The following is a 21,462-nucleotide window of genomic DNA, read 5'->3' as shown; positions in this document are numbered from 1 at the left end:
AGATGCAAGATTCATTTTGGATAGGTCTGTTTTTGTTGACCCAGTATATATTAACTCTGAGCCTGCCCGTTTTAAGACTGTTTTTTCTGAGCCACCTCCTCTGCCCCCTTGTGTTACTGCTCCCAGGGCAGCTCGGACCCAGCATACCCCTGCACCCGTATCAGTTCCTCGGGTGAGGGAGGCTGAGGTCCAGCTCGTCTGTGCTCCGGTTCCCAGGCCGGCTGAGGCTCTGCCAGTCCCTGCACCCGTACCAGCTCCTCGGGTGGGGACAGCAGCTGCCCAGCTGTCGCCGCTACCTGTCCCGGTTCCCAGGGTGAGGCCAGCTGGGACACAGCCCACCTCTGCACCCGTACCTACTCCTCGGGTGGGAGCGGCTCGTGTCCGGCGGGTGTCTGCACCCATTCCTGTGTCTGCTGGAGGCTCAGGCGAGCCTATCCAGCCCCTGTCCTTGTGTTCTGGAGTCTCGGAGTTAAGTCAGCAACCATCATCACCACCATCACTACTGCATGCATTTCAGTCCATAGCTCAGTCATTAGCTCTGTTAGCAGCCCAGTCCATAGTTCATTTTCCTGTGTTTCCGTTAGCTCAGCCCTTTGCCCACTGTGCAGTTCAGCCATCTCCCCAGTGTTCAGCTCCGCCATTTGTTCCACCACCCGCTCAGTCTTCTGTTCAGCCAGTAGTCTCTGTCCCTACTGGTCCTGCTTCGGCGTCAGCTGGAGGGTCCGAGGGGCCCGTCCAGCCTCCTGTTCCCGCTGGAGGGTCCGAGGGGCCCGTCCAGCCTCCTGTTCCCGCTGGAGGGTCCGAGGGGCCCGTCCAGCCTCCTGCCTCCGCTGGAGGGTCCGAGGGACCGCTTCAGCCGCCTGTTTCCGCTGGAGGGTCCGAGGGGCCCGTCCAGCCTCCTGCCTCCGCTGGAGGGTCCGAGGGACCGCTTCAGCCGCCTGTTTCCGCTGGAGGGTCCGAGGGGCCCGTCCAGCCTCCTGCCTCCGCTGGAGGGTCCGAGGGACCGCTTCAGCTGCCTGTTCCCGCTGGAGGGTCCGAGGGACTGCTTCAGCTGCCTGTTCCCGCTGGAGGGTCCGAGGGGCCCGTCCAGCCTCCTGCTTCCGCTGGAGGGTCCGAGGGACCGCTTCAGCTGCCTGTTCCCGCTAGAGGGTCCGAGGGGCCCGTCCAGCCTCCTGTTCCCGCTGGAGGGTCCGAGGGACCGCTTCAGCCGCCTGTTCCCGCTGGGGGGTCCGAGGGGCCCGTCCAGCCTCCTGTTCCCGCTGGAGGGTCCGAGGGACCGCTTCAGCCGCCTGTTCCCGCTGGGGGGTCCGAGGGGCCCGTCCAGCCTCCTGTTCCCGCTGGAGGGTCTGAGGGACCGCTTCAGCCGCCTGTTCCCGCTGGAGGGTCCGAAGGGCCCGTCCAGCGACCTGCGTCGCCTGCAGCGCCACCACCTGCGGCTCCCACGCCGTTCCCTGCAACTTCGCCCTCGCCTGGTCCGGCCTCCGAGTCTCCGCCCTCGCCTGGTCCGGCCTCCGAGTCTTCGCCCTCGCCTGGTCCAGGTTCAGCTTCAGCCTCTGCGTCGCCTGGTCCGGCCTCCGTGTCTTCGCCCTCGGCGCCGCCTGGTCCTGCCTCACTCCGTCTATCTTCGTCTGCGCCTGAGGTCCCCATGCCATCAGGTCCAGTCCGGCCTGCTCGTCCTGCCCGTCCTGTTCGGCCTGCCCGTCCTGTCCGGCCTGTTCGTCCTGCCCGTCCTGCCCGGCCTGTCCGGCCTGTTCGTCCTGCACGTCCTGTCCGGCCTGTTCGTCCTGCACGTCCTGTCCGGCCTGTTCGTCCTGCACGTCCTGTCCGGCCTGTTCGGCCACTTTCCGGGCCGATGACTGGACGTCATTGCCGTCGCGGACGGCCTCCTGACCTGCCCCGTCGCCGCCGGTGCCTCCCGCCCGGACGGCCCCCTGACCTGCTCCGTCGCCGCCGGTGCCTCCCGCCCGGACGGCCTCCTGACCTGCTCCGTCGCCGCCGGTGCCTCCCGCCCGGCCGGCCTCCTGACCTGCTCCGTCGCCGCCGGTGCCTCCCGCCCGGCCGGCCTCCTGACCTGCTCCGTCGCCGCCGGTGCCTCCCGCCCGGCCGGCCTCCTGACCTGCTCCGTCGCCGCCGGTGCCTCCCGCCTGCCCGGCCCCCTGAACTGTCCTCTTGGCTCTTGGGCCGCCTGCCTCCGGGCCGCCCCCCTGAACTGCCCGGGTTTGGACTGTTGTGCCGTCAGCCTCCGGGCCGGCCTCCTGAACCTTTTCGAGACTGGTACCTGGGCCTCTGCGCCTTTCATGGGCTTTTTGTCTGTTTTCTTTTGGACTGTTGCTGGGCCGCAGTGCTGTTGTTTTGTTCTGTTTTGGGCTTTTGCTCCCTGTATTTTTTGTCTCTGGCTCCGTGTGTTTGTTTCATTTCGGTCCCTCCATCCTGTTCCCCCGCCGCCCACCCTGGTTGGGTTGTTTTTTGTTTTGGTGTTTCGGGTTGGGCTGTCTGGGAGCCAGCCCTTTGGGGGGGGATACTGTTAGGATGCCTGGGTCGTTGAACCAGGGTTTTTGAGTTTATTATATTATTTATAATTTCTAGTTTTTGGGGTTTTCGTGAGTCATGTCTTATGGTTTGTCTCTGTGTAATCCTTGGTTGCTGTCTCCCCTGTCTGCTGTATCCCCGTGTCCAGTCTGTGTCTGCCCTGGTCCCACGTCTCTGTTCCCTCTGTTGTAGTGCCTGCATGTGAGTCTGTGTCTTTTGTTCAGTCTGTGTTTTGTGTTTCCTGTTTTACTTTGAAGGTTTCTGTCTTATCTCAGTGTGTTCAGTTTACGCTTCCTTGTCTCGTCAGTTCTGATTTGCCCCAGCTGTGTTTCCCTCCTGTTGTCCATTCCCTGATTGCTCCCTCTATGTATTTAAGCCCTGTGTTTCAGTTTGTCATTGTCGCGATCTACCGTTTATATAGCTGTGTGTTTTTTTTCAGTCCTCTGGTGTAAGTTTATTTTGATATTTCTAGTTATGTTATATTTGAGTTTAATATTAAAGCGGTTTTGAGTTTAAGTTTTGTCTCCGGAGTCTGCACTTTGGGTCCTTCTTCTGCCTGCACACAGCCATCACATAACAGAAACCCCTTGAATGGGTTACTTAAACATCACTGGGTGAAATGTCACTTTGATGCACCAACAGAAAACTTATAGTTCATGTAACCTGCATGCCTTTGCACTTTAATTTTGTATGATACCTGATTTAGTTTTGTATGATACCTGATTTAGTTTATGAAGTAAACTAAAGTCTAAAATACTTAGTCAGTCATTTGTTTAATAGTAATTTAACATTATATAATTCACATATAAAACTATGAGTTGTAATTTTAAATGATTTAAAAGCATGTAGAATAGCATATGTAGGCAAGTATATTTCTCCTTTTTTTTAATCAAGAAGCAAAGACAAAAAAAAACGAAAAAAAAAACAGGGCAGGGTTCGGTGGTTGAATCATCCATCCCCACCAATGCCAAAACCAAATCTACGCACTGTTTGGTCTGGTGCCCACTGGTCTGTTTACGCCTACAGGCCAGTGGTCACTCTTTCAATGATGAGGATGTACACATGCCGGACAGAGACGAACGCTGGTTTGAGCGGGGAGTCAAGGAGGCCATTTACGTGAAAGGGGAAAGAGCATCTCTGAATCGAGCAGGGGGCCTAAGGATACATTTTTGCCATCTTACAATGCTGTGATTGCAGCTATTCCCCAACTCTCTGTGAACTGTACTTCTGTCAGTAAATTGAACTGTAGCCCAAAATTACAGCAGATATTTCCAAATGAAACATAAACAAACTCCTCACACTCTCATCGGACAGTACATGAACACCTCAACAAGTGCAATGTATACATAATTTGGACAATCACCATCTTACAAAGTACAATACTAATTTTTAAACAAAACCCATGTGCGAGGCCACTGACGGTGCTTGCCTTGCAAAGCAATCACAGTAAACACTGTGCAAAGATGTCACCTGCGCAAACGAGAAACTTAAACTGTGGTGTCCTGTAAGGTTCAATTTACAGTGTATATGTCAAGAAGCGCTGTGTGCAAACAGGAGATGAGGACTCAAACACAGACTTCACAGAGGCAAAAATGGGAACTGAAAAGGTAGTTTATTTTAGGCTCAGGAAAAATTATACAACTAATGATGAACTAAACTAGACTGGGAAAATATAAACTAAACTTCCCAGAGAGGAACACAAGGGAACACACAGCATGAGGAACGACGCAACACAGACCTCTGACATAAGTACATGAAAGGTAATGAGGGAAGTGTAAAGTACACAGGGAACACAGCTGAGGAAAATTACACATGACAGTGCGGGGAGGAAACTAAACTGAAAATGCTGACACCAAGACATGGACCTTAAACATAACACAGAGAGAGAGAGAGAGAGAGAGAGAGCATGATGGAAAGAGGAAAACGCAGAACACAAGGAGTGGCAGCAAAGCACAATAACTCACATCACTAAATACACGGTCACACTGAGGGAAACAATGGGGATAAAGACAAAAGGGGAAATCCAGTAAATCAACCTGAACAACTTAGGACCCATAGAATAACAAATGAACTTAACATGACACAGGAACACAGGAAAACTAAGAACGCTGGGTCAAATGACCCAGGACCCTGACAGTATATGCAGTTCAACAGCAACACCCTGTGATTTATTCAAGACACTTCCTAGCATATAAATCAGTTTCACACTTTATTGCACATACAGTTTAGTAGATGGTGGAGCCTGGTGATCTTATCTCAGGAATTGGGGGATGCAGGAAGCCACCTTTAGGTGACCCTGTAAGAGGAGATAAGGGGTTGTAAATTATTTATCTTGGAGATGGTCAATGGTGTAAACAATAGCTGTGGAATGCTTTTGTTCTTTTTTAGTGTATTTAAGCAAGGGCTGTGCTGAGATCTGGAGAGAGACTATGTATCAGTGTCATGCTGAATGTCTTCTATCTCAAGTTGTTGGGAATTAAAAAATGTTAGCTACTGCTCATCGTGTCTGCAGACTTAGTTAATTCAATTTCCATAACATGCTTCAGTGTGAAAATTTTTTCATTTAATGGTATACCCTTTTGGCATGATGAATCGCCATGAAACAGAACACGCCAAAAGGTTGATTCTGTTCATCTGCACATAGCGTTTTCAGTGGGAGAAACGTTTTGTCACTCATCCAAGTGACTTCTTCAGTCTACAGGCATCTTACAATGCTGTAATTGCAGCCATTCCCCAACTCTCTGTAAATGGTACTGATTTACAGCATTTGATATGTAAAGGATGCATCCCACTTCTTTCTAAAAGCACTTATCATTCCGAACAAGTACAATCCCCATCTTGACCTCTTTATGGCCATGGTATATAGGATATTTTAGTGTGGGTAGGTAACTATCCTGAAGTATAGAAAAAGATTTAAAGATTTAAATGTTTAACAATGAATATAAACTGTGCCCTTGATTCCTGTCAGAAGAAAATTGTAAATAGTGTGATCAGCTTCATGAAATGTGTTCTTTTATTGATCACTAAGCAAATGTCTACGTGACTTTTGACATGAACTCTTGTGTGATAAACAACTAACAGCTTCCACTTTTATAAGAACATACAGACTTAGAAAAGGGGAACCTCAGCTCTGACTTCTTAGAATAACTCTGTTATCTTTGTACACACACACACACACACACACACAGACACAAGCTTGTATAAATAAAGAACACAGACGGTGATACAGTGCGAGTCCGTGAGTGCCTCCTATCAGGAAGAGTGCTCTGTGACCGTCCTCGCGAGTAAAAGACAACTGCAGTGTTTGTGTTTTCTAACTCAGGTGTCTCAGCTGAAGAACTGCGGGGGTGATTTTTAGAAATCCCCTGTCATAAAATTTGTTACATTTTAATGTTCAGTTCAAAGATTGCCATGGTCCTCTCGGTCATTTCTGTCTGTGTGTATGATCTGATTATAGTTGAGCTTGCTTCCCACTGTGCTGTTCCACACGTGGGAGAAATTGCTGATTATGCATCTGACTGCTTTTGGGCTCATATCCCAGAATAAAGGCAGTTCAAAATTCGACTCCAGATTATTGCGCCACACGCAGTATACAGTCTCAATGTCTCATAATCATGAGTACAGCAAAAGGGAACGTGAATTTATTTGGACTGTTGTCTCTGTTCAGATGTCCCTTACCTTGGAAAAAAGGAATTGTCTATTGGAGGCACTGAGGAGAGTGCTGTTTTGGAGCGAAGACAGAAAACTACATTTTAATGTGTTCAGCCAACAAGCTAGCAGGAGACTATTCATCTACCTCCCTTGTAATACCCCTCCTTGGAAATCCAGTATCATTACAAGGGCTCTAGAGTGTGACGAATTTGGTGGCAAATGCGACCTATTTTCTCAATGGTGCCACTAAACAAAAAATCCTAGGTCACACTGTTGCGACCAGCTGTTCGAGTAAAAAAAAAAAAAGTCTCCGCAACTCTGAAAGTCTCCGAGTGGTCAATAACCAGTTTTGGGAAGGTATAAAATGTCTATGTATAAAAAGTCTAAAATGTATTCCACTACACATTACAGTATACATGCCCCGAAATGTATTTTGTAACGTATTCCATTACGTTACTCAACGAGAGAAATGTATTCTGAATACTTTGGATTACTTAATATATTATCAAGGTTTTTACAACTACTTGAATGCACTATTGCTGTGTGATTTATTACTATTACTGAAGGATACTCGCCATACCAATACCAACTAGATTTTTAAATCTTAATATAAAATGAGTAACAGTAGGGTGGACATTAGGTAAGGCTGCAGTTTTTGCAGCAATCTCATATAGAAAACTATTGTATATAAAACAGGTCCGCAGCTCCGAACCATAGTAAAGGGACCTTTGGCTAATACGCGTTGGAAGGCTGCTCCAATGGAACTTATTGTTTCGGAGGAAAACACCAACACAGTACACAGTTGAGTCTTAATAGCTTACTTACAACTGGGCTACACTGCCCATGAGGCTACATTCTTTAGGGTTATTGTTACACCCCTTTCAACACTTGGGATACAGATTCGACTACTGGAGCAAAGTGGATGACTAATGAAATGCTCAGAGAACTTGGTTTGATCGATTTGTATTCACAATTAAAGATTCTCACATACATACAATGAAAACAATAGCAGTACATGAAAGGAAAAATTGGGTCCAAGTCATGGAAAATAATAGACAAAACACCCCCCCCCCCCCCCCCCCCGCGGGGGATTTGACTCAGTCTCTCTCTCGTGTCAGCCGACACCCTTAAGTGTGAGTCCAGCAATGAGGATTCTCCTTGCAGGATGTGCAAAGGAGGAATGAGGTGCAAATCTGTCCTACCACTTAAGTAGAATTTATACAGTTCACGGCTCGTGCAAAGAATTTAGTTCTCTTCTTAAAACAATCATCGCAAGGATCCTGGGGGGTGTGTGTGTGTGTGTGTGGGGGGGGGGGTGGCTTGCCATCTTTGGACTGGATCATCACCGAACTGTACTCCCCCCCCAAAAAACCTGACCTGTATAACACAGTCAGAATAACAACAAAAATCTATAATTAGTCATTTATACAGATATTCTTTCTTATGTTTCTCTCACATTTGCATTTTACCTTTCCAGTATACAGAAAGAACGACAGAATATTCCAAAACATGGACAATGGTAACTTCTTACCAAAGTAACCAACAAAATGGGCTCTCCTGGAGCTTCAAAATGGCGATGGTGCAGCGTTGTAGCACAACTACAAAGAAACATAACCCCATTTTCTTTAAACTGTATTCACCTCACAATGAACACAACTAAGGATTGATATAGGAACATATCAACATCTACAGCATATATATAACCTACAATCTTTACATGCAACGTCATAGGACGCTAACAAACCCTAACATAAAGTTTAATCCTTACAATTATACATGTACAGCCACATGGCTAATAACTGTCATGGTATGGCATGGCAAACCGTGGGGGGTGTGGGGAAGGAGGACCCAGGCGCGGTGCTCTGTGTATAAACAGTGCGTTTATTTACAGTGTGTGGAAATAACAACAATAAATTCCCGTGCTTTCCCCAGACTCCCGTGTCGTGTCTTCTCCCAGTGTTTGTGCTCTCCGCTCCCGTGTCTCAGCACTCCTCGTGCTGGCTGCGATCTGGCGCTCCACACTTCTCCTGGGGACGCAATAGAAGCAGCCGTCAGGACACATACACTAACTAGGCTGAACTGGATGACTGACGTGGAGTCTCACGCAATGATCCCGCGTCGGTGGGAGCTCCAAGACTCTCTTAAGTAACTCCCCCGACGAGGCCTGATCAGCAGCAGGTGCGTGGCTTCGGGTGTGGCCAGTCCCCTAGCAGGGCCACACCCACCAGGCCTGAAGGCTCCTATAAACGAGTGCTCAGACACACAGCCACCCACACACATATGTACAAGCATAGAGCAAAAGGGGAAGCAACACCAAAAATACATAAGATATAACTAGTCCATAACTGCTCAGGGATCCTGGGTTGCTCAGACCCAGAACCCTGACAGTACCCCCCCTCTAAGGGTCGGCACCCGACGACCCCAAAACAAAAACAAAACCACAACCAACCCAGGGCGGGTGGCAGGGGGTCCAGGACAGAGGGCCAGAACCAAAACAAGCAAAAACAACAAACAACAAACCCTCCCAGTTCACAGTCCCAAAGTCAGACCGCGCATCCCGCAGCGGCGCAAAAAAAAAGAAAAACGCCACAAAACAGTCTCAGGCGGCCTACCTCGGGTCCCGTGATGGCAGTAGGACGCTTCAGGCAGCCGACCTCGAGTCCTGTGGGGGCAGCGTTGCAGCTCCGGCGGCCGGCCATGGGTCCGGCAGCAGCGGCAAAACGGTCCCGAGGGCCTGCCACTGATCCAGTGGCGACGAAACTGCAGCTCCGGTGGCTTGCCACGCGTCCAGAGGTGGCGGCGCCGTACATCCGGCGGCCTGCCACAGGTCCGGCAGTAGCGGCGAAGCGGTTCCGGTGGCCTGCCCCGGATCCAGTGGCGGTGGCGGCGCTGCTCCTCCGGCGGCCTGCCCCGGGTCCAGTGGCGGCGGCGCTGCTCCGGTGAGCAACAGCGAGGAGTGGCACATGGCCTATGAAGCGCTGGTCGCTGATGTGGACGCGCTGGACATGGATGGCGTGGAGGGCGCGGTAGACGTGGAGGTCCCTCCGGCACACTGACCTCCAGTTCTGGCTGAGCGGGTCCCTCCTGGCCTCCGAGCTCCTTCGGTGGCAGACTTTTATACCGCGGTTTTTGTCACTCAGTGGGTCCCCCCCGGATTCCCCCGTCTTTTGGCACCCCCGAGGAGCTCCGCTCCCTCGCAGCGCGTCTTCTTTCCCCCCAAACCGGGTTTTCGGCACCAAAATGTAAGGTTCTTTTGATTTGGAAGGAAAAGTAAGCGCAGACAGAGTCCTAGGGAGTGTCCAAAAAGTGATTTATTAAACACACACGTATTACACAGTGCGGGAGGCCGGTCTCCCCGTTCAGCCCCGATACAGAAAGCTTTATAGCCTTTATGACGTCAGAACAATTCCTGGGAGTCATCTTATCAGAACAACAACAACAACCCTTTCCCAGACTTGAAACCAGATGTTTCCCATCACCAGCGTCTGGGAACATAACAATTGTGTAAGACGAGTGTGCTGTTGTGTAAGATTGTTGGTCTCGGCCACCGAAAGTTCAGCGTCCTCATCTGACTTACTGTGGACCCATCACTATGCTGCATGATGAAGCATTGCATCTAGAATGTGTCATTCTGCGTGCCCTGGCCAATATACTAAGTGGTAAATGATACATGATAATAAGGATGATAACCGGATAATGATAATGATAAGTGATGCAGACTAATGAAGTAATGATGAAATAATGATTGTGCATGTGAATAATAACACAGTGACAGAAAAATAACATTCCTTTACGTGACAGGCTCCACAGGCTCGCTGAGCTCCTCCCGCTCGCCGAGCTCCCCCGGCTGCGGCGCGGGCTCCTCTCGCTCGCCGAGCTCCTCTGCTGGCAACGCCGGTCACTCCGGCTCGTTGAGGTCCTCCAGCAGCGGCACTGGCTCCTCAGCTGGTGGCTCGCCGAGCTCCGGCGCGGGCTACACCTGCTCGCTGAGCTCCTCCGGCAGCGGCGCTGGCTCCACCGGCTCGCTGAGCTCCTCCGGCAGCGGCGCTGGCTCCACCGGTGCGCTGAGCTCCTCCGGCAGCGGCGTGGGCTCCACCGGTTCTCTGAGCTCCTCCGGCAGCGGCGCTGGCCCCACCGGCTCGCTGAGCTCCTCCGGCAGCGGCGCTGGGTCCACCGGCTCGCTGAGCTCCTCCGGCTCCTGCTTGCTGAGCTGCTCCTCAGCCGGCGGCACGAGCTCCTCCGGCTCGCCGAGCTCCTGCTCGGGCAGTGCGAGCTCCTCCGGCTCGCCGAGCTCCTGCTCAGGCAGGGCAGAAGAAGATGGCAGAAGGGTGACTGCAGGCGGATGAGATGACGGCAGTGCCACAGCTGCAGATGGTGAAGCAGCGAGTGGTGTGGAGACCTCTGACCGAGGTGATGTTACCTGCGCTGTCGGCTCGTCCACTGCAGACACAAACACAGATGGTGAGGGAAATGGAAAATTGTCCGTACTACTCACCACAGCCGACTCTTGAGATGTCCGTGGATTAGGCTGCGGTGAGGAACGCCGGCAGCGCGAACGTCGTTTCCGTGTAGACGTCGGGGCCGGCATCTCAGGCTGTGAATCCACCAGCGGTCCGGGCCGGTGAGCAGCCTGAGGAGGAGAGTGGAGGTGGAGGATGGAAAGCAGGAAGTCCAGGACAACTGGATTGAGGGAGTCCACCAGCACAGCTGGGGCAAATCAGAACTGACGAGACAAGGAAGCGTAAACTGAACATACTGAGATAAGACAGAAACCTTCAAAGTAAAACAGGAAACACAAACTGAACAAAAGACACAGACTCACATACAGGCACTACAACAGAAGGAACAGAGATGTGGGACCAGGGCAGACACAGACTGGACACGGGGATACAGCAGACAGGGGAGACAGCAACCAAGGATTACACAGAGACAAACCATAAGACATGACTCACGAAAACCCCAAAAACTAGAAATTATAAATAATATAATAAACTCAAAAGCCCTGGGTCAATGACCCAGGCATCCTAACAGTATCCCCCCCTAAAGGGCTGGCTCCCAGACAGCCCAACCCGAAACACCAAAATAAAAAACAACCCAACCAGGGTGGGCGGCGGGGGAACAGGATGGAGGGACCGAAATGAAACAAACACACGGAGCCAGAGACAAAAAATACAGGGAGCAAAAGCCCAAAACAGAACAAAACAACAGCACTGCGGCCCAGCAACAGTCCAAAAGAAAACAGACAAAAAGCCCATGAAAGGCGCAGAGGCCCAGGTACCAGTCTCGAAAAGGTTCAGTAGGCCGGCCCGGAGGCTGACGGCACAACAGTCCAAACCCGGGCAGTTCAGGGGGGCGGCCCGGAGGCAGGCGGCCCAAGAGCCAAGAGGACAGTTCAGGGGGCCGGGCAGGCGGGAGGCACCGGCGGCGACGGAGTAGGTCAGGAGGCCGGCCGGGCGGGAGGCACCGGCGGCGACGGAGCAGGTCAGGAGGCCGGCCGGGCGGGAGGCACCGGCGGCGACCGAGCAGCTCAGGAGGCCGGCCGGGCGGGAGGCACCAGCGGCGACCGAGCAGCTCAGGAGGCCGGCCGGGCGGGAGGCACCGGCGGCGGCGACCGAGCAGCTCAGGAGGCCGACCGGGCGGGAGGCACCGGCGGCGACCGAGCAGCTCAGGAGGCCGGCCGGGCGGGAGGCACCGGCGGCGGCGACCGAGCAGGTCAGGAGGCCGGCCGGGCGGGAGGCACCGGCGGCGACCGAGCAGGTCAGGGGGCCGTCCGTGACGGCAAAGATGTCCAGTCATCGGCCCGGAAAGTGGACGTGCAGGCCGGACAGGACGAGCAGGCCGGACAGGACGTGCAGGACGTGCAGGACGGACAGGACGAGCAGGCCGGGCAGGCCGTGCACGCCGAGCAGGCCGGGCAGGACGTGCAGGACGTGCAGGCCGGACAGGACCAGACGGCATGGGGACCTCAGGCGCAGACGAAGATAGATGGAGCGAGGCCGGACCAGGCGACGCAGAGGCTGAAGCTGAAGCCGGACCAGGCGAGGGCGAAGACTCGGAGGCCGGACCAGGCGAGGGCGGAGACTCGGAGGCCGGACCAGGCGAGGGCGGAGACTCAGAGGCCGGACCAGGCGAGGGCGGAGACTCGGAGGCCGGACCAGGCGAGGGCGGAGACTCGGAGGCCGGACCAGGCGAGGGCGGAGACTCGGAGGCCGGACCAGGCGAGGGCGAAGCTGCAGGGAACGGCGTGGGAGCCGCAGGTGGTGGCGCTGCAGGCGACGCAGGTCGCTGGACGGGCCCCTCGGACCCTCCAGCGGGAACAGGAGGCAGGACGGGCCCCTCGGACCCTCCAGCGGGAACAGGCAGCAGGACGGGCCCCTCGGACCCTCCAGCGGGAACAGGCGGCTGGACGGGCCCCTCGGACCCTCCAGCGGGAACAGGCGGCTGAAGCGGTCCCTCGGACCCTCCAGCGGGAACAGGAGGCTGGACGGGCCCCTCGGACCCTCCAGCGGGAACAGGCGGCTGAAGCGGTCCCTCGGACCCTCCAGCGGAAGCAGGCGGCTGGACGGGCCCCTCGGACCCTCCAGCGGGAACAGGCGGCTGAAGCGGTCCCTCGGACCCTCCAGCGGGAACAGGAGGCTGGACGGGCCCCTCGGACCCTCCAGCGGGAACAGGAGGCTGGACGGGCCCCTCGGACCCTCCAGCGGGAACAGGCAGCTGAAGCGGTCCCTCGGACCCTCCAGCGGAAGCAGGAGGCTGGACGGGCCCCTCAGACCCTCCAGCGGGAACAGGCAGCTGAAGCGGTCCCTCGGACCCTCCAGCGGAGGCAGGAGGCTGGACGGGCCCCTCAGACCCTCCAGCGGGAACAGGCAGCTGAAGCGGTCCCTCGGACCCTCCAGCAGAGGCAGGAGGCTGGACGGGCCCCTCAGACCCTCCAGCGGGAACAGGCAGCTGAAGCTGTCCCTCGGACCCTCCAGCGGAGGCAGGAGGCTGGACGGGCCCCTCAGACCCTCCAGCGGGAACAGGCAGCTGAAGCAGTCCCTCGGACCCTCCAGCGGAGGCAGGAGGCTGGACGGGCCCCTCGGACCCTCCAGCGAGAACAGGCAGCTGAAGCGGTCCCTCAGACCCTCCAGCGGAGACAGAAAGCTGAACGGGCCACTCAGCCCCTCCAGTGGAGACTGAGGACGGCTGGAGCGGTTCTCCAGAACCCCCAGCGGGACCAACAGATGAAGTGGGTGTGATGTTAGAATGTCCAGAGTCAGAATGCTCAAATGGAGCATGCAATAAACAGTCACCGTCTTCCCCGACAGGAGATTGCTCAACCGTCCTGGAGTGGCGGCAGCCTGAGCGCCGTTTCCTTCGGGATGAGGAAACAGGAACCGGTGGAGAAAAGGAGACCTCCTCCTCATCCTCTGACCACATAGCCGCCAGGAAGAAGGCAGGCGAACGAGGACCCGGCTGGTGTGGGGAGGGAGAGGAAGTCCGTGGCAGTATTGAGACGGGTGGAGAGTGTGTGTTGTCCTGGGGCAGCGGTTGGGAAGATGTAGTGAGTGAGAGAGCAAGCTCACCAGCCTTGACTTGCTCTCTCCAGGCAGTAATGGTGTCATCCAACTTAGTGTCCTTCGCAAACTGAGAGAGCTGAGGGTTATGATGAATGAGGGCATCTACTGCACTTAGCCCGACTGCCATAGTCCGTAAATCCTGTGCCTGGGCAATGCGGTCGAGCAGACTCACCATCCGCCTCATCTCGCCGTTGAACTCCGAGGGAAAAGAGTCTGCGGGGTCCATGTTCTGGTCGCGATCTTCTGTTATGTGGAGGCTGTGTGCACGCCGGGGTGGTGACATGAAGGACCCAAAATGCAGACTCAGGAAACCAAAGGTGAACTTAAATACAACTTTAATGTTAAACTAAAAAAACAACAAAGCTGAGTAACCAAAACTAAACTTACACGAACAGACTGAAAAAACACACAGCTAAATAAACGGTAGATCGCGACAATGACAAACTGAAACACAGGGCTTAAATACATAGAGGGAGCAATCAGGGAATGGACAACAGGAGGGAAACACAGCTGGGGCAAATCAGAACTGACGAGACAAGGAAGCGTAAACTGAACACACTGAGATAAGACAGAAACCTTCAAAGTAAAACAGGAAACACAAACTGAACAAAAGACACAGACTCACATACAGGCACTACAACAGAAGGAACAGAGATGTGGGACCAGGGCAGACACAGACTGGACACGGGGATACAGCAGACAGGGGAGACAGCAACCAAGGATTACACAGAGACAAACCATAAGACATGACTCACGAAAACCCCAAAAACTAGAAATTATAAATAATATAATAAACTCAAAAGCCCTGGGTCAATGACCCAGGCATCCTAACATACACATACACTAACTAGGCTGAACTGGATGACTGACGTGGAGTCTCACGCAATGATCCCGTGTCAGTGGGAGCTCCAAGACTCTCTTAAAACAGGAAATACTTTTTAGCTTTCTTAAGTCTGAACAAAATCGAAGTTGTGGGGAGTTTTTCTTTGGAACAAGTACAATGGGATTTGACCACACTCACTCCTTGATGGCTCAATCACTCCAGCATCATCTGAACCTCCTTTTTTCAACAGTCCCACTATCTGGTATCCTGTAAGGCTTAAGACAAACAGGGATCATGTCTTTAAAGATGATGTTGTGAGTTATGACATCAGTTTGCCGCAGTGTATCTAAAAACAAAGATTGAAAAGATTGCCTCACCTCATTCAACTTATGCCGTTGATCTTCAGTCACGTGCTCAAGAGGGAGTGGGAAGAAGTAAACACTTATTTAATCCCACCCCTTTGCCATAAATTATCAGTTAATATTTAGTCAGCTTCTTTACTAATTTGTAATAACAATAGTGAACAGATTTCTGATATACTATATACTATAATATCACATCATGATTTTTTTTTAAATAGAGATATTCACTTAATTTCAATATTTTCCTTTTGTTTATAGTTCGAGAAGATCATATTTTTATAACTCTTTTTGAACTGTTTTATGTTTGGACATTGCTTTAATTCCATATTCAGACTGTTCCATAGTTTCACTCCATGAACAGAAACACAAAAGCCTTTTCTTGTAGTACGTACCTTCCCTGTTTTGAAGTTACAAAAACCCCTTAAATTATAACTTCCTTCTTTCAAAAAAAAAAAAAAACATACTCAGAATATTACCTGGCAGTTCTTTATTTTTTGCTTTGAATAGATTTTGTGCTGTTTGGAATTTCACTAGCTCATCAAGAAGAAATATTTTTAAAAATTATTGTTCAAAACATTATTTAATGTGTGTTAATGAGTGTTAGAGGCATAATGTAACCCTGGAGAGTTACTAAGGGTTTTAGTGTGTTATGAGTGATGTTAGCATTTTGAGTTCACTGTTAAGTTTTGTTAAGTTAAATTATTTTGTTGAGAATTAATAAAATAGAAGATGTCTATAATGTCCTGATGGTCCTTGAAGTATACAGGGGGAAGTACCGCCTCCTGCCGTTCACTGCGTAGCAGCTACGGATATCAGGAAAAAGGGAGAGGAAGAAAAAGTCATTTTTTTCCCAAGTGGAAAGCGTGGTTGCTTTTATTCAGTCGGATGTACGGTGGAAATGACTAGCTGGAAATTGTTATTAACCGAAAAAGAGTTTTGTTACTGCTTGGATTCTTCTGGGTGAGTTAATTTGTTGTGAACAAGAGTTTAAGCCACTAACGATGACATGCTAGTGGCTATCGCGGCTATTGCTATTAGCCATGTGGCTGTACATGTATAATTGTAAGGATTAAACTTTATGTTAGGGTTTGTTAGCGTCCTATGACGCTGCATGTAACGATTGTAGGTTATATATATGCTGTAGATGTATGCACTAGGTTTACTAAACCCTCAACCCAACACCTACTAGAATTATTGGCTTTTTTATTTTCTGGTGCAAATCCCGAGGTGTTAATCACCCCTGCTGGTCCCTTCACAGGTCGTCAGCTTGTTTCTCCTCCAGCTTTTGTTGTGCAAACCACCCATTATCCTTGAGGCTTGGCACATTTGCATTTGCTCACTCAGAGTTGCTCAGATCCAAGTCAGGCCAAACCTCAGTATTACAACTTTCAGAAATGCCTGCCGTATCTATACAAAATATCCCACACATTGACTGACCTGCAAATATAAAAGACACATATTCACACCTTCCTTGACTCTCAGCACAGATCTTCCATTGTTCCATTGTCACTGTGTATGTGAGGAAGTGGCATTGCTTGACTACAGCACAGTGCTGTGCATAAAAGCAGACCGACGCAGGTGGGAGAATCATTTCTTGTTCGCATTTCTGAGAACGCACATCAGGATGGCCTCTGTATCACCGCCATGCAGGAAGAACCTTTCCGCGCAACAGGCTTTGGCCTTGCTTCAGGAAATGTACAAAGCAGATTCTGATGGAGGAGAGGTTTCATTTGTCCAGCAGGCCACTGATACCTCCTCAGAAGAATCAAAAAAGGAGACGGAACAAGAACCCAACATGCCTCCACGGAAGAGGCACCGTGGTACTGGAAAGCCCTGTCTGAGCCACACGGCACAAGATGGCATTGGAATGCCCAGTGCAGTAGCAAATCGCTCGTGCTTCACTGCACAAGCTGGACCCACAGAGTCTGCTAAGGTTTGTCATTACCATATTACATATGATATTTATATAAACCCATTTAGAGTGAGGTTCATGTAAATTTACCATTCTGTATTTGTTTATCTTCCGACAGCGTAAGATTACAAGTGTGCTCCAAAGCTTCCTTTGCCTGTTAGACCCGATGATAGATTCATTTCAATTATGCAACACCTTAGATTTGATGGCAAGGACACGCGGGCAGAACGGGTGAAAACAGACAAATTTGCGGCAATCTCCGACATCTGGACATACATACAACTCTGTGTATATATGTTTATGGACAGGCATGAAATGTAGTAACAAGGATTGACAAGAACTAATATTGCATATGAGAAATATTGCACATAGAAACTACCATGGTGTATTGTACGCTGCAAGTAAGGAAGAAAAGTAGCTTTGCAGGTAAAGAAAGACCCGAATCTCTCATGGTTGGGGGTTGGGGGAGGGTGTGTTTGCACAACAAAAGCAGGAGAACAATGGAGCTGAAGGCCTGTGAAAATCTCAGCGGGGTGCTAGGAGGTGTTAAGGTCAGGGGAATTTACGCAAATTTGTGCAGGGCCAGTAAATCTAGTAGTAGGGACTTGCACCAGGGGAAAAAAAGCTCAGTAATTCTAGTGTTAATTCTTATCCAATGCCACGCATCGTTGAGCCACTGGAAAGACTAGGAATGGCCTGTATGGTAAATGGCCTATATTTATATAGCGCTTTACTAGTCCCTAAGGACCCCAAAGCGCTTTACATATCCAGTCATCCACCCATTCACACACACATTCACACACTGGTGATGGCAAGCTACATTGTAGCCACAGTCGCCCTGGGGCGCACTGACAGAGGCGAGGCGGGTGAAGTGTCTTGCCCAAGGACACAACGACCGAGACTGTCCAAGCCGGGGCTCAAACCGGCAACCTTCCGATTACAAGGCGAACTCCCAACTTTTGAGGAAAGTCTAAATACTGGGGTGCAACGATACACAAAATTCACGGTTCGGTTCGGTTCAATACTTTGGTGTCACGGTTCAATATTTTTTCGATAAAAAAAAAATGTTCATGCTTTTTTAATTTGTCATTTATTAAAATTATAAATATATATTTTAACTCAAAAGTACAGCTTTTAAATTTAATGTTGCTGAAACAACAAAGTAATAAAAAAAAAATCTATCTGATTGAGGAATCACTCATCTTTGGAAAAGAGAGTTTATTACAGAGAAATGGCTCTTTCCAAAATAAAAGCTATACTATACACTTCTTCTGGGCTATATTCTCAGCAGCATATTAAACATATCAGGTCCCCATAAGGAGAATCATGTGCTAACGGCTGTCTAAATGACTCGGGTAAAGTTTGTAGCATGCGTGCTTGTTGTTTTTGTCTGCTTCCACTTGTCTTTGCACTAGGATGATGTCGGAGTAAATGTGCAGTCATATTTGTTGTGTTCCCACTAGTGCTGTCAGCCTTAATCTCGTTTAAATGACGTTAACGCCACAACACGGCAAATCTCCGTTAACGAGCTACCGCGCTAACGCACTAGTTCCCACCAATGTAATGCAACATACTGTTTTACTTTTGTCCATGACGCGCTTACCTTCAGGGTCATACGTCACATGAAAACCAAAATAGTTCCAAACGCCAGATCTGAATTAGGGTAGGGGAGGTTAAATTTGCCATGTTGCAACGTGAGCTTAACTTCTGTCTCGCTAGCTTGCCCTGCACTCAGTGAATCTGCGTTCGACTACTCCGCCTAGGCTGCACTGTCGAGCACAGATCCACTGAGCGCTCAACACAGACAGCATCGTCAGAAGAAAAGTTAATAAAATAAATTTTAAAATTTGTATTGTTCGATACATATGCGTACCGAACCGAAAGCACTGTATCGAATGCTTCAATATCAATAAGAGTATTGTTGCACCCCTACTAAATACATCTCCTTAGATTAGTGTAAGGGTTACTGGCAAGTGCCTTTATCCTGTAAAGAATACACAGCTTTTCAGATTCCAGGAATAGGTTTTTTTCAGTACACCGTTTTGCATTTTGGTCTTCACTGGGGCACCTGCAACTTTTCGAAGGTTGATGGACATTACCCTTAATGGTTGTTCCAAGTTTGCAGCTGCCTACCTGGATGATGTTGCGATTTACAGTGAATCTTGGGAGGAAAACCTGCAGCATCTAAAGGTTGTGATGGTAAAGATCCAGAAGGCTGGTTTGAATGTGAGCAAGTGTGCCTGGGCACAAGAAGAAGTGAAAGATCTAGGATACATTGTTGGCCATGGACAAATAAAGCCACAAATTAAAAAAATAAAAGCTATACAAACAATCCCCAGACTGAGAAAACAAGAAGCAAGTGAGGTCATTTCTGGGCTTTGTTATGGTCCTGGGTCGGTGACCCAGTGTTTTTGTTTTTGTACTTTTACTTTTGATTTCATCATGGTTTGTGACTGTTTGTGTTTTGGGTTTCTGTCCCAGTGTTTCTAGCTCCCTAGTTTCGTGGTACTTCCCGAGTTCTGATTTTTAGGTTTTGTTATTCGACCTCCCAGTGTTAATTCTGTGCTCCCTTTGTTCTGTGTCATCCCTATCTGTGTATCCCTATCTGTGTATCCCCTCTAGTCAGGACTCTGTGTAAAGCCCACGTCTCTGAGTCTTTGTCTTTGCGTGTGTTTTGAGTTTCCTGTCTTATTGTGAAAGTCTGTGTCTTATGCCAGTGTGTTCAGTTTGCGTTTCCCCTGTCTCGTCTTGTGTGTAGTTTCCTCGTTCCCTTCAGTGTATTTATAGTGGGTGTTCACTCATGTTCGTTGCTAGTCAGTCTGTGTTTCTTCCCTGCGTGTTTCTCCCAGACTCATCCGTTCGGGTTCATTTTGTTAGTCACTCCCAGTGTAGGTCACCTTTAGGTTTTGTTTCTGTTCGCTGTGTTTCTGATTGTGCCACCAGTGTGATAATAAATGTTTGCTCACTTCCAAACCAGTGCCTGCCTCTGGATCTTGTCTCTCACTCATCACACGTCTGCTCCGCAGCCGTGACAGGCTTGGTTGGATGGTATCCAAGTTTTATTCTCCATCTCTCAACCTTGGCAGCCCCTCTTATAGAATTAATGAGAAAAAACACCTCTAAAGTGATGTGGAATGATGGCTGTGAACATGCCTTCCAATCTTTAAAGAGAGTTTTCTGAAGCACCTGTTTTGCAAAGCCCTGGATCAGAGAGAAGCTGGTTTTAAAAAAAACTTTTCTTAAGTAAGAAGCTGTTTGACAGGGAGAAAAAGGTACTCTGCAGTAGAAAAAGAAAGACTGGCAATTAAATGGCCTACTGACTCTTTGACATATTACCTCCTTGGAAGAGAATTTATGCTTCGGACGGAACACAGACCCCTGGTATGGATGCACTCCAAGCCACATCAAAATGCGAGGATACTGCGCTGGTGCCTAGTGCTCCAGCCTTACCAGTATACCATCCAGCATTTTCCAAGAATCTTATTGTCCAAGAATCTTATTGCTGACTATCTTTCCATTTGCCGGATATGTGTCAACCAGAAGGCAGGGTAGTGAGTAATGTTGGGAAGCACTAATGCAGCAATATGTTTGCAAGTTACCTCTGTGGTAGCTATCTTGTTTTTCTTGTAAAGAGGAAGCCCGACTTAATTGCAGTTCTTTTATAGGCCAGTTTGAATTGAGAAGGTGTGGTCTCAGAGTATATAAAGCTGGCAGGAAACAGATAGGGGGGCATTTTGGAAGTTGCTGAACACATCAGACATTACTCAGTTAAGAGTAATGTCTGATGTGTTCCACACCACACCACTCTGCTTAACATTTTCTAACCAGCCTATAGCACATATAAACAACAGATGCCGACCTTTTCCTCTGTACTTTTTCACCTCAACTGTTTCACTTTTGTTTGTCCATCTTTATCAAACACTTCTTCCACACTAAACTCTGTTCTACAAGGTGCATGAGAACACAAGGAAGACAGGGCCGACTGAGATTTGATTGGGGAATCCAGTGTCAGTAATGAAAATGAACAATGGGTTGCTGTGATGGTGAGCAGCAGCCCTTCAGGCCGGCCTGTATAATTGTATTGACAAAGAAAAATAATTATGCCGACCGGTCGATCCACTGGGCTAATGCCCAGTATGCCAGATTACCAGTCTCTGAACACAACCCACATACTTGACTGTGCTGCTTAACCAGTAAATTTGTTTTCCTTACAAATGTGACATTATGTGCGGGTAAATAAACAGGCTTTCCAGCAGTACAAGATTCATTGCCAAAAAGCAAAACCGACAAAACACACATTTCCTTCCTACTTATGCTATGTTTATATACATGCCACTCAGATATCATGTCACATATAGAGTAATAAATGAACCAGTGAAAGAGACAGGATAAATCGTCAATGTAACAATGAAAACCACCCAGGTACATGGAGCTCTAATTAAATCCAAATAAATGATAGCAAAATTAACAAAATACATCTAATGTAAAGCTAATTAAAATTTCTACATTTCTGTGCTTTATCATTATTCATTCTTTATAAATTTATTTCTTGAATTAATAAATTAACGAAATTCGACAATATTAATGTCGATTTTCAGTTGATTTTTTTCAGTTAGCTGTACCTAA

At 49.6% G+C, this 21,462-nt stretch overlaps 1 pseudogene; it reads right to left on the bottom strand.

Annotated features, from left to right (window-relative positions):
* Positions 1-8,526: 8,526 nt before the first annotated feature.
* LOC146500168 (uncharacterized) lies at positions 8,527-13,965 on the bottom strand (annotated as a pseudogene).
* Between the last annotated feature and the right edge of the window lie 7,497 nt (positions 13,966-21,462).

This window comes from Neolamprologus multifasciatus, chromosome 16, assembly GCF_963576455.1.
Source record: "Neolamprologus multifasciatus chromosome 16, fNeoMul1.2, whole genome shotgun sequence".
NCBI lineage: Eukaryota > Metazoa > Chordata > Actinopteri > Cichliformes > Cichlidae > Neolamprologus > Neolamprologus multifasciatus.
Note: the sequence above shows the minus strand (reverse complement) of the source record. Positions and strands in the feature narration are given on the sequence as shown.